We start from the raw sequence: 16,053 nt of genomic DNA on the forward strand, positions 1-16,053 counted from the left end.
TCAAGGATCTAGAAAGAGAAATTCCATTTGACCCAGCAATCGCATTACTGGGTATATACCCAAAGGATTATAAATCGTTCTATCATAAAGACACATGCACACATATGTTCACTGTGGTACTGTTTACAGTAGCAAAGACCTGGAATCAACCCAAATGCCCATCGATGATAGACTGGACAAAAAAAATGTGGCAGTATATACCATGCAATACTATGCAGCCATAAGAAGTGATGAGTTTGTGTTCTTTGTAGAGACCTAGAAACCATCATTCTCAGCAAACTGACACAAGAACAGAAAACCAAAGATCGCATGTTTTCACTCATAGGCAGGTGCTGAACAATGAGAACACTTTGGCACAGGGAAGGGAAAAGCACTCACAGCGCTAGGTTGAGAGGGAAGGGAGGGGAGGGGAAGGACAGTGGAGGCGGAGGGGGAGGATGGGGAGGGGAAGGACAGTGGAGGCGGACGGGGAGGATGGGGAGGGATAACACCAGGAGAAATGCCTGATGTAGGCAATGGGTTGGGGTGGATGGGGATGGAGACAGCAAACCACCATGGCACGTATGTACCTATGCAACAGTCCTGCAGGATGCAGGACATGCACATGTACCCCAGAGCCCAAATACAATTAAAAAAAAAAAAAAGCTCCAGAGGGGCTTCCACACTTGTGTGTTTTACTGCCAGCAACCTTACCAGGTTTTTACAGTGAAGATTAGAGAAAAATCTTGTTCATCCATTCAGGAGAGGGGAATGGACTTTAAGCCCAAAACATTCAACTCTTTTTAACATGGCTGCCCTCAAAAGAAATTATTTCAACTGAGCCCAACAGACTGAGATTTTACCAGAGCTTAACAGATCTGGTTGGAGGGAAATACCCAACTCCAGTCAACTCTGGTTTTCCTAACCTGAGGGGAAGTGGGAGTGAGACCCAGGACCCCAGGCTCACTAGAAGGCTGAGACCCCAGCCACAGGACTGTAAACACTCCTCTTTCACCCCCCCGACACTACCAGGACAGCTCTAAAGGCCAGGTTCCTTTTACCTTGTGTGTCATGTCTGGTTTTCATCAGAAAATCACAAAGCATACTAAAAGGCAAGAAAACACAGTTTGAAGAAACAGAGCTAGCGTCAGAACCAGATTCAGATATGGCAGGAATGTTGGAATTGTCAGACTAGGAATTTAAAAGAACTGTGATTAATATGCAGAGGGCTCTAATGGAAAAGTAGATAACATTCAGGGACAGGTAGGTAATGTAGTCAGAGAGACAGAAATTCTAAGAATCAAGAAAAATACATTGAATATAGTGCAAAGGGTGAACAGTATGTTAGGAAATAGCAATTTCAGGCCGAGCGCGGTGGCTCATACCTGTAATCTCAGCACTTTGGGAGGCTGGGGCAGGCGGATTACAAGGTCAGGAGTTCGACCAGCCTGACCAACATGATGAAACCTTATCTCTACTAAAAATACAAAAAATTAGCTGGGTGTGGTGGTGTGTGCCTGTAATCCTAGCTACTCAGAAGGCTGAGGGAGGAGAATCGCTTGAACCCAGGAGGCGGAGGTTGCAGTGAGCTGAGATCATGTTACTGTACTACAGCCTGGGTGACAGAGCAAGACTTGGTCTCAGAGGAGAAAAAAAAAAAAGCAATTTCAGCAGAAAAATGGACATCATTTTTTTTTAAATTCTAAAACTGAAAAATGCAGTATCAGAAAGAAAGAATTCACTTGATGGACCTAACAGCAGACAGGACACAGCAGAAGTGATTAGTGAACTTGGAGACAAATTAATAGAAATTTTCTAAACTGATTCACAGGAGAAAATGAATTTAGAAAGAAAGCAACAACAAAATTTTAGAGCATCCAAAATACAGGACCACATCAAATGGTGTGACACATACGTAATTGGAGTCCCAGAACAAGAGGAGAAAAAGAGAAGGAATAGCAGAAGTAATGGAAGATAAGTTTTTGATATTGATGACAGAGATCAACTAACAGACACAGGAAGCTCAGCAAATTCCAGAAAGTATAAAGAAAACCACATCATAATAAAATTACTAAGGAGGCCAAGGCAGGTGGATCACTCAAGGCCAGAAGTTTGAGATCGGCCTGGCCAACATCATGAAACCCCATCTGTACTAAAAATACAAAACTTAGGCTGGTATGGTAGTGCATGCTTGTAGTCCCGGCTGAGGCATGAGAATGGCTTGATCCTGAGAGGCAGAGGTTGCAGTGAGCCGAGATTGTGCCACTGCACTCCATCTTGGGCAACAGAGCAAGACTCTGTCCAAAAAACAAACAAACAAACAATAAAAAAAAACAAAAAGTTTCCTGAAGGAACAAAGATAAAGAAAAAATCTTAAAAGAAGCAAGAGGAAAAATATACATTATATAAAAGAAGGGAACAATGTTAAGGATGACAGCTGACTTGACATCAGAAACATTGGACCAGAAAACAGTGGATAAATGCTAAAAGAAAAAAAATTGTCATTCTATAACTGTATAGTTAGTGAAAATATTTTTGTAAAATGAAAGACATTTTATTTAGACAACGTCTGAGAGAATTAATCTTCCAGCAACCTGTGCTACAAAAAAAATCTTATGCTGAAGGGGAAATGATACCATTTGGAAACCTGGATCTGCAAGGAGTCCAGATTACCAGAAAATGTAAATATGGGATTAAATAGAAAAGGTCATCAATAATGAGGCCTGTATCTGCTTAAAAGAATAGTAACTGTTTAACATTTATTATGGCATTTAAAATCTATGTGACAGTAAAATATGTGGCAGTAAATGCTCTGAATGTGAAAGTGATAAATAGACTTACACTGCTGTGTTTTACGTTGTTTATAAAATACTATGTTATTTGAAAGTAGAGATGAGTTAAGGGTACATAGTATAATTTCTAGTAACCATCAAGAATAACACAGAGAGATCAAGTGGAATCCTAAAATAATGATCTGATTATCCCAGGAGGCAAGAAAGGAAGAACAAAGGAATAAGGAACAGGGCCAAATGGGAAACACTCAGATGATAGGCCTAAACCTAATCACAGCAATAATTTATTTAAATAAAAACATTTTAAACTTCCTCTTAAAAGGCAGAGAATATCAGGCTAAATAAAAAAGTGAGACTGAAGTACATGGATTTTGAGGATGAAAACACTGATTTAAAGAAAGTTAATGAAAAAATATGCCCTGCAAACTCAAGGTATAAGAAAGCTGGTGTGGTTTTGTGAATGTCAGATAAAGTAAACTATAAAACAGATAAGGCAGGACCTTTAAAGGTGATAAAAGAGTCGGGAACACAGAACTTTATATGTATTTGTACCTAATAAGAGGGCTGCAAAGTACATGGAATAAAAATAGAATTGGGGGGAGAGGTAGGCAAACCCAAAATCATAGTTGAAGATTTTAACAAGTACCCCTCAGTAATTGAAAGAACAAGTGTGCAGAAAATCTGTAAGGATATAGAGGGTTTGAACAACGTACTAACTGATCTGACTTAATTCATCTTTGTACACCAAACTCCCAAGTTGTAGAATACACGTTCTTTTAATTTCCCATGAAACATACACGAAAGCGGGACATCTGGTAGTCCATAAAACAATAAGTTTGAAAAGATTAATATACAGAGGGTGATGATGATGAGATAATTATAATCTTTTTAGATAATTCTCAAATATTGGAAAATCAAATAGTATTTAAAAAATAATCCTTGTGTCAAAGAAAAATTCAAAAGGGAAATTAGAAACGATTCCTAACCATGTGGTAATGAACACAAAATACCAATGTATTTGTGGTATTTAGTTAAAGAAGTACACAGAGAAAAATTTGTAGCTTTAAGTGCTTATGCTAGAACGAAAGAAAGTTTTAAAATCATGAGCCCATGCTTCAGGTGGGCCCTTAGTGTTGCTCAGCAGTCCCCTTGTAATCTCTGTGTTAATTATTTTTGTGCTCTTAGTTGCCTATTTCATATCTTTCCACCTCGCACCTCCCCACTCTGCTGATAACTGTGCTTCTTATTTCACTGGTAAAAGAAAAGCAATCAGAGGAGAAGTGAAGGTCTCCCTTCTGACACATTGCCCGCTGATGGGCTCTGCACCCATGTGTACTGCTCACCCTCCCTTAAATGGATGGGCTGTTCATGCTCCTATCCAAAGCCATCTCCTCCAGCTGAGCACTGGATCCCATACCCTCAGGCTCACTCCAGGCTACATGCACCCTCTCTCTTCTCTATATTATCTTTTCCCCCTCTATCTGTGTCATTCTCATCAAGTATAAATATGTAAAGAAATCTCCCAATTTGAGTAAATTTCAGATCATCCTCTCCCTGCATCCCATTTCTTGCTCCCCTTCACAGCAAAATTCCTTGAAGGACGTATTCATATCTTCATGGCCTCTCTTTCCCACATTGTTGTTCCTGTTGAGATTTTGTCACACTCATGCTTCTGAAACTGTGCATATTGGCATGCCTAGTGACTTGCATGCTTCTAAATCCGGTGGCCAGGCTCAGCCTTGTTACTTCATCTGTTACTAGCATGCGACTCACAGGTAACTTCCTCCTCTGGAGAAATGCTCTTCACCTGTGCTGGGGTCCACTGCCTTGCTCTGGTGTTTTTCCTGCTTCGCAAGCTGTTCTTTGTCTCCTCAATGATCTTCCCCACTTGGCTCTTCTCTGCCTGTTGTCATTCACTAAGTGACCTCATCAGGTCCCATGACTCAAAATAACATCTTTATGCTGCTGATGTCCAAATTTATGTCTTCAGTTCTGACCTGTCTCCTAGTTTCAAACTTAGGTACAGCTGCCCACTCAGTGTCTTCACTTGGATTTCTAATAGCTATCTTTAATCCCACATGTCTAAAACTGCACTTACGATTTCTTTCCCCTCTTTCACAGCCATCCCGCATCTGTCTTAGCAAGTGGGAGCTCTCCTTTTATACTGTTTTTGATTATCTTCTTTCTCTCCTATCAGAGACATCCAGTCCGATAGTGAATGAGGTCAGTCATCTTCAAAATGTATAGCAAATCTGTATGCCTGTTAACTACCCTGAGGTCACTATTCCGATCCAAGTCCTCATGCCTCTCGCCTGCTGTTGGATTTCTAGTCACTCCCCCCGACCCCCAACACAAAGGGAAGGACATCTATTAATCTATCATCTTCTTCTGCTCTTTTTCCCATAACTCACTGGACTTTTTAGCCACATTGGCCTCCTTGATGTTGCTGACAAAAACACCAAGCACATATTTGTCTTCTGCCTTGAAAATTCTTGCTCTAGATATTCGTCTTCCCCCTCTTCAGTCAGTTGATACCATCTTATCAGAGAGGCCTTTCATGACCACTGAAATACCACCACCCACTTTATTCCACTCTATTCTCTATAAAAAAATACTGCTTTATTTTCCCCGTAGCACTGATTATCACCTGACACATTGCTTGTTTATTGTCTGTTTTCCTCAGCCATAATATACACTTCATCAGAACAGGGGCAGTGTCCACAAGTGTATTCCTTTAAGTAATAAGGATGAGACCTGATACACAGTAGATGCTTGAATATTTGCTGAAAAAATGAATATGCTTAATAATCAGTGTCTGTTTTCTTAGTTCTTAAAATGTTTAGAAAGAATATTGTAAAGAAGTATTTTAAAAGTTCATTATAGTTAGGGTTGACGTTTCTATTTTTCTGAATTTTTCAGATTTTCTGTATGAGCAGTAGTAGTTTTATAATCAATCAGAACAGTATTAGAGTTGTTAATTGGACTTTGGGCCATTTTTCCTACTGTTTACTTTCCTATATTTTCTGTATTTCTTATAATAAACATGTATTGCTTTCATAGGAGAAAAGATAAGTTTAAAAAAGAGAAAAAAACTTTAAGCCCAACATTATGACTTGTTATTTTATGGAATTCAATAGCAACTGACATTACAGATACTATAATAAAGTTTCTTTTTTAACTTTTCATTTTGAAATGATTTTAGACTTCAAAAAGATTAAAAACAGTACAAAGAAGGTTCATAAACTTTCACCCAGATTTCCCAGATTTTGTTTTACATTTCTTCTTTTTCTCAGACTTCTCTTCCACTTTCCCGTCATACATATGCATGTATGCGTATATATTAAAAATGCTTTCTTTTTTTGTCTCCTTTAATCTGAAATAGTTCCTCAGTCTTTCTGTGACTTTTATGACCTTGACACTTTTGAAAGGAACCAGCATTTATGTTATGGAATGTTCCTTGGTCTAGATTTTCTAATGTCTCATCCTGACTAGATTTAGGATATTGACAGAAATATCACACGGTGATGATGTGTCCTTCCCAGTGCATTTTATCAGGAAGCTCATGTGTCTACTTGTCCCATAAGTGGTGATACTGACTTTCATCATTGGATTACCCAAAGTTTCTGTAAAGTTTTTTTTCCTATGTAATTAAAAAGAATCATTTGGGGAGACACTTTGAGACTATATAAATGTTCTGTTTCTCATCCTTCTATGAACCATTAGTTTCAGCATCCGTCGATGATCCTTAGTGGAAGCAATATCTGTGGTGGTTGCAGAATGGTGATTTTTTTTTTTTTTTGGTCATGCCATACTTTCTTCAGCATTAGTTAGCATTCTGCTGCAAGTGCTTTCACTTCTTTCCCTATTTATTTAATTTCTTGCTCATTTATGTCAGTTTGGACCATTTTATTCTGTGGTTTGTAATCCATTGACTTATTTTGATCCTTATATTTTTCCAGATGTGGCCAGTGGGAGCCCTTTGAGACAGGCTTCTGTGTCCTCAGAAGTAAAGTCCTTTGAGCACGACTCTAGCACAGCAACACCTTCTAGGCTCATGTGCTTTTGTACCCTCAGCCCTGGAGTCATTTTTCTAAAAAGGCTGATTCCTTTTAGGGGAGAAAGAAAAACCATAATCTTGACAAACCAAGATCTAGGTGCTAGTGTGTGTGCTAAAATTTTTGAAAGCCCTAGTTATGACTGCTCTTTTGTTCCACAGAAAGGACTCATACAAGATACTGTGTTTCCAGTAAATCTTCACTTTTAAATACAGTTGGAAACCCATGTATAGTTTTTATGCTTTGAAAATTTACAGGTGTGAGACAAAGTCAAAACATTAGTGATTTTCTTTATATTTTGTTTTCCAAAAAGTCAAAAAAGTTTAAGCTAGTTATGTCTTAAAACAATTGAGTAAAGTGTAGTTTCGTAAACAAATTAAAACATTTACCTTTCTCTTTACCTAAACTCTCCAGAATGTAGAAACCATTTATCAGTGGCTAAGGCCAGAATAATTGTCACCCAGTTACTAAAAATAATTCATTATTCAAAAAATAACATAATTTCATGTCGTGACTGACCCCACATTACTAGCAATCTTGCCAGCCTACGAGAAATAACAAAGTTATTTTTCCCCACCAAGAAATACGACTTCCCATCATCAAGAAATAAACCTTCCCAACACCAAGAAATAAAAAAGTCTTACTGTAACCCAAATAAAAATTAATATTTCCATAAAAAGTTTTGATTAAAAAATACAGTTAATAAAAATTATACCGTATGTCAGTTTTGCTATTTTTTCTCCAATCTATAATTCACTTTTATATTCCTTTAAATAAATACTACCGTATATTATCTATAGTTCCTTATAGTCCCATTAAAATACTTTAGGTACAGAAAAAGATGACATCAAGAAAAGAAGTGAGATCATACTAAATAAATAAATACAGTCCAAAACGTTGTTTTCTTACAAATAGGCAGGTATGCACGCCAAATCCAGTCCTCATTCCTTATGACTATGACAGCTGTGACTAAAGACCATGGACCTTTCTAGAGAAGAACCTTCCCAACTACATAAGACAATCACTGCTGGTCTTGTAAATACAACCAGAGGGTTGATTTATGACCAGAAGTGGTCACAGTAACAAAAGTAAGAAGCCCTTTGCTCATTGGCTTGACTTGCCAGCAGAATTCCACAAAATCCCTTGTCAACAAAACTTGACAAAACCCCTGACTCAAGGACTGAGCACAGCCCTCTGGAAGAGTGCCCTAAAGATTCTTAGGCGTAGAGATTCATGGGGTAGAGCGCACATTCCCGCATCTCCTGTCTAAATCACTGCATTTTCCAAAAAAGGTGAATTCAATAATCTTAGCCCTTATCTTTTCCTATACAGAAGATAATGTCTAATGATTTTGCCTTTATCATCTATAACCAGATGTACCCTCATATTTTACTCTGTTGTAACTTCTATTAGGTTGGTGCAAAAGTATTTAATAAAACTTCTAAACACATTTGATGTACCTGCTAGACACAGGCAGGGAGACCATCACTTATACATAAACTCTGAGCTAAAATACTACTTTAAAGTAGTCTAAAAGAGGCTTCTTGAGAAGCCTCTCCTGGATTACATTCCTCTGTAAGACTTATAAAGCTAACTTTAATTCTTCAAAAGCCTGGTTTTTCTTTAGTTCACAGAGGCATACATCTCAACCTGATGTACTTGGACATAAGTTCATGTGGTACTAATAAGTCCAGGAGTGGAACCTTTGTCAATAAAGAATGAATAAATTACATTTACCTCAATGTGGTTCGTAATTCAGAATTAGTTTAGCTATTAATGGACTTGCCATTGAAAGAGTGAGTAGAATTCAGCTTTTCAAATCATTTGCTGTTTGCAAAACTGAAGACTGTAATTATAACACTTTATTTTTATTCATCAGAAAATAAAGCTCCTTCATTTTTTTTCTCTTCAGACACTTGTCAGCTTTCAGCAGCTGGCAAAATATTAATTATGCAAGTCTTTAAATTTTATATCCCTTTATAAATTGAGAACTTTTGAGTGGAAATGTAGTATCAGTTGCATGTTTTTCACTTAGGGTTAGGCATCAGACATAGAGACAAATGTTGCCTGTCCTTTCCTGCTTATACAGCATTGAGCAAAGTGTGAGGGAGTGTTCTCAATAATACTTGCTGTGCTTTAGAACACTGCTGTCACTTTTGCAAGAGGCTGTGGTGTACACTCCCATATTCTTAGTGTATATGCTAATCCCTATTAATTCGTTTTCTGCACAGCCAAAGGGGATAGGATGGGAGTTTCTAAAGTTGCACTGGAATGTGTATGTATGTATAAATTTATTTTAAACTGTGAATGGTCAAACAGAAACACAAAAATTGGTTTCATTTTGTGACTTTGTCAGACATTCAGAAATTAAGAACCGATGGACTTGAATATGGAGCATTTGGACCATGGTGCTTATCTACAAATCACCCAACATTTCCCCAAATGGATTCTATAAAACATAGTTTTGAAAGATGTTATTAGGTGTTTCTAGGCCCACTCACTATGAGAACATGATGTTAGATGCTTCTCTTGCAGATTGCCAGTGCACATTAGCTTATTAACGACTTTGAGACACCTCAAGGCATAGAAACATGTTTAATCCTTTTAGCCCCTCATTGCCCAGCCTTCCTTGAGCAGAAAGCATTTGTTGGCTTTGTGCTTGTTAACAAGAAACACTGGCATAGATAATGTGTTTTCCATTCAGCTAACAGTTGTTGAGCACTGGCTGAGCACAAGCAGTTCAGAGGTGAAAGGCAGAGCTCCAACTCTCCTAGAGCTTAGGTGAATGGAGGCAAGATTAGAGTTCTCTGACAAGTCCTGTGATCCAGGTCAGCTTAGGGCATTGTGGAGCACAGAGGGGGGCAAATGCTCTTACAGAGCCCAGTCTGCATCTCAAGTTAGCCAGGACTCAGTTCTTGTGTTTTTATTCATTTATTTTGAAATCTTTTCTGAGTACCGTCTATAAGCCAGGCATGCTCTAGACATTGGGGACTGATACAGCAGTACACAGAGCTGAAGGGAATCCTTGTCTTTGTGGATCGTCTATCCTAGTGGTGGGAGACAGACAAGAAACACGATGAAAACATACAAGTGCATAATTTATTACTTGGTGATTAGTGCTAAGCAGGAACATACAGCAGGGCAGGGATAAGAGGGGTGTGTGATCACATGTGTGATGAGGTGATGGCATTTAGCTAGGGCTGCTAGGAAGCCTCACTTAGAAGGTGACATTTGGATATAGAGCTAGATGGAGTGAGGGAGGAAACCATGTGAATCTCTGGAGCAGAAGTGATCTATGCAGAAGGAACTGGAAACGCAAAGGCCTAGGGACAAGGGGGATGCTTGGCATGTCTGAGAAACAGTGAGGAAGCCAGGGTAGTTGGAGTGGGACATACGAGGTAGAGGTTAATAGGAGATGAGGCCCAAAGGTGAACGGAGACAGGTCGTATAGGAGCTTATAAGCTGTCATCTGGCCTTTAGCTTTTATTCTGAGTGAATTGGCAAGGCATGGAATGGCTTTGAACACTCGGATGAGTAACATGATCTGAGGCTGGTTTGGACAAGATGGTTGGGGCTGCTCGGTGGAGAGTGGACTGAGCAGTGGTGTGTATGGGGGTCAGGGAGCTGAAAGACCAATCCCTTGTCAGTTAGGAAGGTCCAGGCAAGTGGTGATTGTGCCTTGGGACAGGGTAGGATCAGGGCAGGTGGTGCAGAGCAGCCAGACCCTGCATATATTCTGAAAGTGGATGTGTACAACAGAGTTTGCAGGAGAGCCAGTGTGGAGTGTAAGTGAACGAGAGGTGGCAAGGATGACCCTAAAGTGTGTGACTGGAGTAACAGGAAGAATGGAGCTGGCCCTTCCAAGAGGGGAAGACGGGAGAGGAACAGGCTTATGAGGGGGTATCAGTACTCCATTCCGGGGAAGTTATATTTGAGTTATTAGACACCCGGTGATGCTGTCAGTAAGGAGTTTGATATATGCGTCAGGATTTCAGGAAGAGGTCCATCTGGAAGTAGAAATTTAGGAGTCATCAGCATAGAGGAAGTGTTTACAGCCATTAGACCGGATGAGACGCCTCAGTGAATGTTGATGGAAAAGAGAAGAGGTTGGAATATTTAACACAGATCCTTTTTTCTGTGTCAGTAGATTTTAAAAATGGAGTTTTTGGAAATATTAAAACACTAGATTTAGAAGCAGAAGTAATTAGCTTTTTTTTTTTTTTTTTTAAAGTAGCATAAATAACTTTTTTTTAAATAAAAAGGAAAATCTCAAGACCTTGAGACCTGGGCTCCTGCAGAGTTTTGAGTCTGGGGAAGGAGGAAGCAGGAGGGAGCTGAGGGCCTGCAAGGCGGGAGGGCACTTGCAAGCTCTCAGCGAGCAGGCCTGGCCTGGGCATCATGGTCAACACTGGGCCGTGCCACGGAGAGGCTGGATGGATGAGGCCCAGAACTGAGCCTTGACTTAGCAGAGAGAAATGGTCTGCTGAGTTGGGCCAGCCCTTTCATAGAGTGATAGGGCAAAACCAGGACTGGTGTGGGGTTGGGCAGAATGGAGAAAGGGAAGAGGACAGAGCAGCATGGGGTACTCTGGAGACCCTTTGCTGTAAAGGAAAGAGAGAGAGAGTATAGGGTGAAGAGCAGGGGGAGAGGGAGGTTTTTTTCAGTGCACAATTCTAGATTTTTATGATTTTTTTCTCTAGGTTTAAAAAAATTTAATTGTGATAAAATTTACATAACATTAAATTTACCTTAACCATTTTTAAGTGTACAGTCCAGTAGCGTCTTTGTTGCTATAAAGGAATACCTGAGGCTGGGTAATTTATAAAGAAAAGAAGTTTATTTGGCTAATGGTTCTGCAGCATATACAAGAAGCATAGCACCGGCATCTGCTTCTGGTGAGGATTCAGAAAGTTTCCACTCATGGGGGAAGGTGAAGTGTAGCTGTGGGTGCGGAGGTCACATGGAGAGAGAGGGTGCAAAGAGCAGGAGGTGCTGCCAGGCTCTTTTTAACAGCCAGCTCTCACAGGAGCTAATAGAGCAAGAACTCACCCAGGGAGGGCATTAGTCCATTCATGAGGGATCTACCCCCATGATCCAGACAAATCCCATTACATCCCACCTCCAACATTGGGGCTTACCTTTCAACATGAGATTTGGAGGCAACCAACATCCAAACTGTAGCAAGTAGTGTTAACCACTGTGTGTACATGGTTATGCAACAGATCTACAGAATGTTGTCATCTTGCAGAACTTAAACTCTGCACTCATTAAAGAACTCCCTATTTCCCTCTTCCTCCACCCCCTGGCAACCACCATTCTATTGTCTGTCTCTATGAATTGAACTACTTTAGATACCTCAGATAAGTGAAATCACACAGTATTTGTCTTTTTGTGACTGGCTTACTTTGTTCTGCATAATGTCCTCAAGGTTCATCCATATTGTAGCATATGTCAGAATTTCCTTCCTTTTAAAGGCTGAATAATATTCTATTGTATGTGTATACCATATGTTGTTTATCCATTCATGTGTTGATGGACACTTGGGTTCTTCCACCTCTGGGTCTGCTACTTTGAATAAGGCTTCTGTGAACATAGGCATGCAGATGTCTCTTCACATCCTTGCTTGCATTTCTTTGGGGGTATATACTCAAGTACAGTTGCTGGATCATATGTTTAATTTTTTGGGGAATCACCACACAGATTTTCACAGCAGTCGTACCATTTTACATTCTCACCAACAGTGCACAGAGTTCTAATTTCTCCAAATCCTTACCAACACTTTTCTGCATTTTTGTTTTGTTTTTTAAATAGTAGCCATCCTAATGGGTATGAGAGATAGTGGTGAGAGGAAGTTTTGTCATTATTAAAACTGTTAAAATGACTGAAATCATGGGAGATGAGTAGGAAGAGAAGAGGTAGGTAGAACCCTTAGGCTTTGGTCTGCCCCTGTGAGTGCTCAGGAGTGTCAGCTATTATAGTGAGAAGGGGGCGCCCATGCATGAGGCAGAGGGAGCAGAGCAGCTGTGCAGAAGCGCAGACGAATGTGAGGAAGTCGGATAAGTGTAGGGCTGCAAGCAGTACATTCTGACTGGCGCACCAAACAAGGGCAGAAATGAGGTGCGGCCAGTTAGAAAGGCTACTATTAAAAAGCCAAAAAATAACAGATGTTGGCAGTGTTGCAGAGAAAAGGGAATGTTTACTTACTGTTGGTGAGAATGTAAATTAGTTCGGCCACTATGGAAAGCAGTTTGGAGATTTCTCAAAGAACTTAAAACAGAAGTACCATTCCACCCAGCAATTCCATTACTGAGCATAGACCCAAAGGAAAATGGATCATTCTACCAAAAGACACGTGCACTCGTATGTTCACCACAGCGCTGTCTGCAATAATAGGAAAAACATGGAATCTACCTGAGTATCTATCAGTAGTGGATTGGATAAAGAGAATGTGGTACATCACAGGGTACTACACAGCCATAACAAATAATGAAATCATGTCTTTTGCAGCAACATGGATGCAGCTGGAGGCCATTATCCTAAGAGAATTAACACAGGAACAGAAAACCAAATACTGCATGTTCTCACTTAAAAGTGGGAGCCAAGCATTGGGTATACATAGACATAAAAAATGGGAATAAGAGACCCTGGGGACTGCTGGATGGGGAGAGAGGGAGAGAGCAAGGGCTGGCAGTCTCTTGGATATTATGTTCACTACCTGTGTGATATTGTGCTGGCCTAGAGCCAGAACCGGAGCAAAACTATTTTATAAAATACAAAACTGTTTTTAGATAAGTTGAAATGGCTGCCCCATTCTCCTCACAATAACTACTGTCCTTGGCCTCTGTAAATAGAACTGCTAGTTTGTTCTTCAAAACTATGTAAAGCTGCTTACCTTTTCTTATCAGTAACTGCTAAAATCTGTGACTTCTATCACCACCCAGACGCAAATGTATATCTTGACTTCTGTAAACCACTGAGTAACAAACAGAATGACAAAAGTCCCCTAGACCTTGGAATGTCCGGAGACCCCCACCCTTGTCTCCACCCAGGAGGTGAATCACAGAATCCCCTAGCCCTTGAAATGTCCGAAACCTTTTCATCCCCATCCCCGCCCCTCACCGCCACTCCCAAGGTGGTTTTTCGGGTGTAAAAAATCGTGGCACCCTCCTTTTGCCACCACAGGTTGGAGAGACATAATAAATAAATAAACCACAGGTTGGTCACCGGCATAATAAATGACCCTGCAATCTGGCATACTTTTGTCTTGTGGTAACTTTCTATGCTCCGGTCAAATACAACACCTGGGTGATGGGACCATTCGTTCCCCAAACTGTAGTGTCACTCAGTAACAAACCTGCACATGTACCCTCTGAATCTAAAATAAAAGTTGAAATTATTTTTTTAAAAACTGGGGAAAAAAATGAAGTGTGGTGCACAAGGCCTTCTGTGTCATACTGAGGGGCTTTAGATTTTATCTTGAAATGATGGGGAGTAGTAAAGAAATTAAGTAGGAACGACGTAGCCAGTTCTTTCAGTTAGATCATTTAGCAGCAATGTGATGCATGAATTCAAGGGTGGGAGGTGAATCTAAAAGCTACTGATATGATTCAGGAGAGAAATGAGGGTCTGGCGCAAGATGGAAGTGGGTGTAGAAGGGACAAGATTGGTGTTAAGTTATCCATAGAGAGAGGGAGCTGTCATGGTGATACCATTTCTGGCTTGGGCTTCATTTTGAATAGTGGATGCTTTTCAACATGGGATGCAGGTTTGAGGTAAGGTGAAAAGGAATTATGTTTCAACTTGTACAGGATTTGAGAATCTTAGTAGACACCAACATGGGGCTGTTAATAGTTAATTAGATAACAAGTCTGGAGCTCAGGAAAGAGTTCATAAAGCAGTAAACAAACATTGATTCTGGATGTCACAGCTAGTTACAGTATTTTAAAATGTATATAGTTTGAGTGAAGGCTTTATTTATTTATTTTTTTGCCTTTGTGGAACCATTTTGCATATTATGAGAGAGGGACCTGTCAACAGAATTTTGAGTAAACCGAGAAGACCATGCTATGGATATTGAGCTTTAAGAGAAACAACTTAGTGCTTAGCAGAAAGCTGAAATCTGGGGTTTCTCTCCTTTTTTGATGGGGGATGGGGTATGGGTTTATTGATTTATTCTTATTTTCTAAGAGAAATTCTTCTTGTTAAAACAGTTACTCAGTTAGAATCTATGAAATTATACTAATTTTAAATGCATAAGAATTCATTCCCAGTGTCTGGGTATAACCATTAAAGCAGTAAAATATTTTAGTCCCTTTCATTAAGTAGATAGGAAATTATCGAGTGTTTCATGGCATGAAATAATTCATGAAGATTGCAGCTAAGGGAGTCCAGGGAGCTATGTGATAAAAGCAGAGAACTGAAAGAAAGTTAGAGGACCATATATATATATATATGTATATATATATATATTTTTTTCCCCATCTATTTCTGCCATGTACTAGCCATGGGATTTGGACAGATCACCTTTCTGATCCGCAGTTTAGTCAGCCAGAGAATGAAAACATTAACTTCCTGTTTACCTCCCAGGCTCACTTATTAATTGAACAGGTGTGTGCAGGAAGCATGACACAGGGTTAGAGCTAAAACATCGAACAGACATAGTTCACAGTCTCATAGATTATAGCAGAGAGTACAGAAAGCAGCTGTGAAAGCAATGTATAAAATATAAAGCACCAGAATAACTTTAGGGTTATTCTTAATTTTAATGAAGTTTTCTTCCTGAGAGGTTCAGGTTCTCTTTCTCATTTTTTTTTTTTGAGTCTTGCTCTGTTGCCCAGGCTGGAGTGCAGTGGCGCAATGTTGGCTCACGGCAACCTCTGCCTCCCAGATTCAAGCGATTCTCCTGCTTCAGCCTCCTGAGTAGCTGGGATTACAGGCACGCGCCATTACGCTTGGCTAATTTTTATATTTTTAGTAGAGACAGGGTTTCACCATGTTGATCAGGCTGGTCTCAAACTCCTGACCTCATGATACACTGATTGAAAATAAAAAGAAGTGGTAGGTATCTCCTTCAGAAAAGTTAAGGTGAGATGTGCCGTGCGCACTCAGAGTGGGCAGTTATTTAATATGTGTTAGGACTTGGAAATTTAGTGTAAGCAGATAATGATTCTTATCTGGTTTGCTAAATTTTCAGAAATGTTACATTTTAAGAAAAGGGAGAGTTATAT

General features: G+C 39.8%; 1 protein-coding gene across 4 annotated transcripts in view; it reads left to right on the top strand.

The window, feature by feature from the left end:
- Window positions 1-16,053, top strand: part of WASF3 (WASP family member 3) — a 121,102-nt gene that overhangs the window by 81,907 nt on the left and 23,142 nt on the right. The gene's annotated exons all lie outside the window — the stretch shown is intronic.

This window comes from Sapajus apella, unplaced genomic scaffold, assembly GCF_009761245.1.
Source record: "Sapajus apella isolate SASKATOON/1434 unplaced genomic scaffold, GSC_monkey_1.0 scaffold32, whole genome shotgun sequence".
Classification (NCBI taxonomy): domain Eukaryota; kingdom Metazoa; phylum Chordata; class Mammalia; order Primates; family Cebidae; genus Sapajus; species Sapajus apella.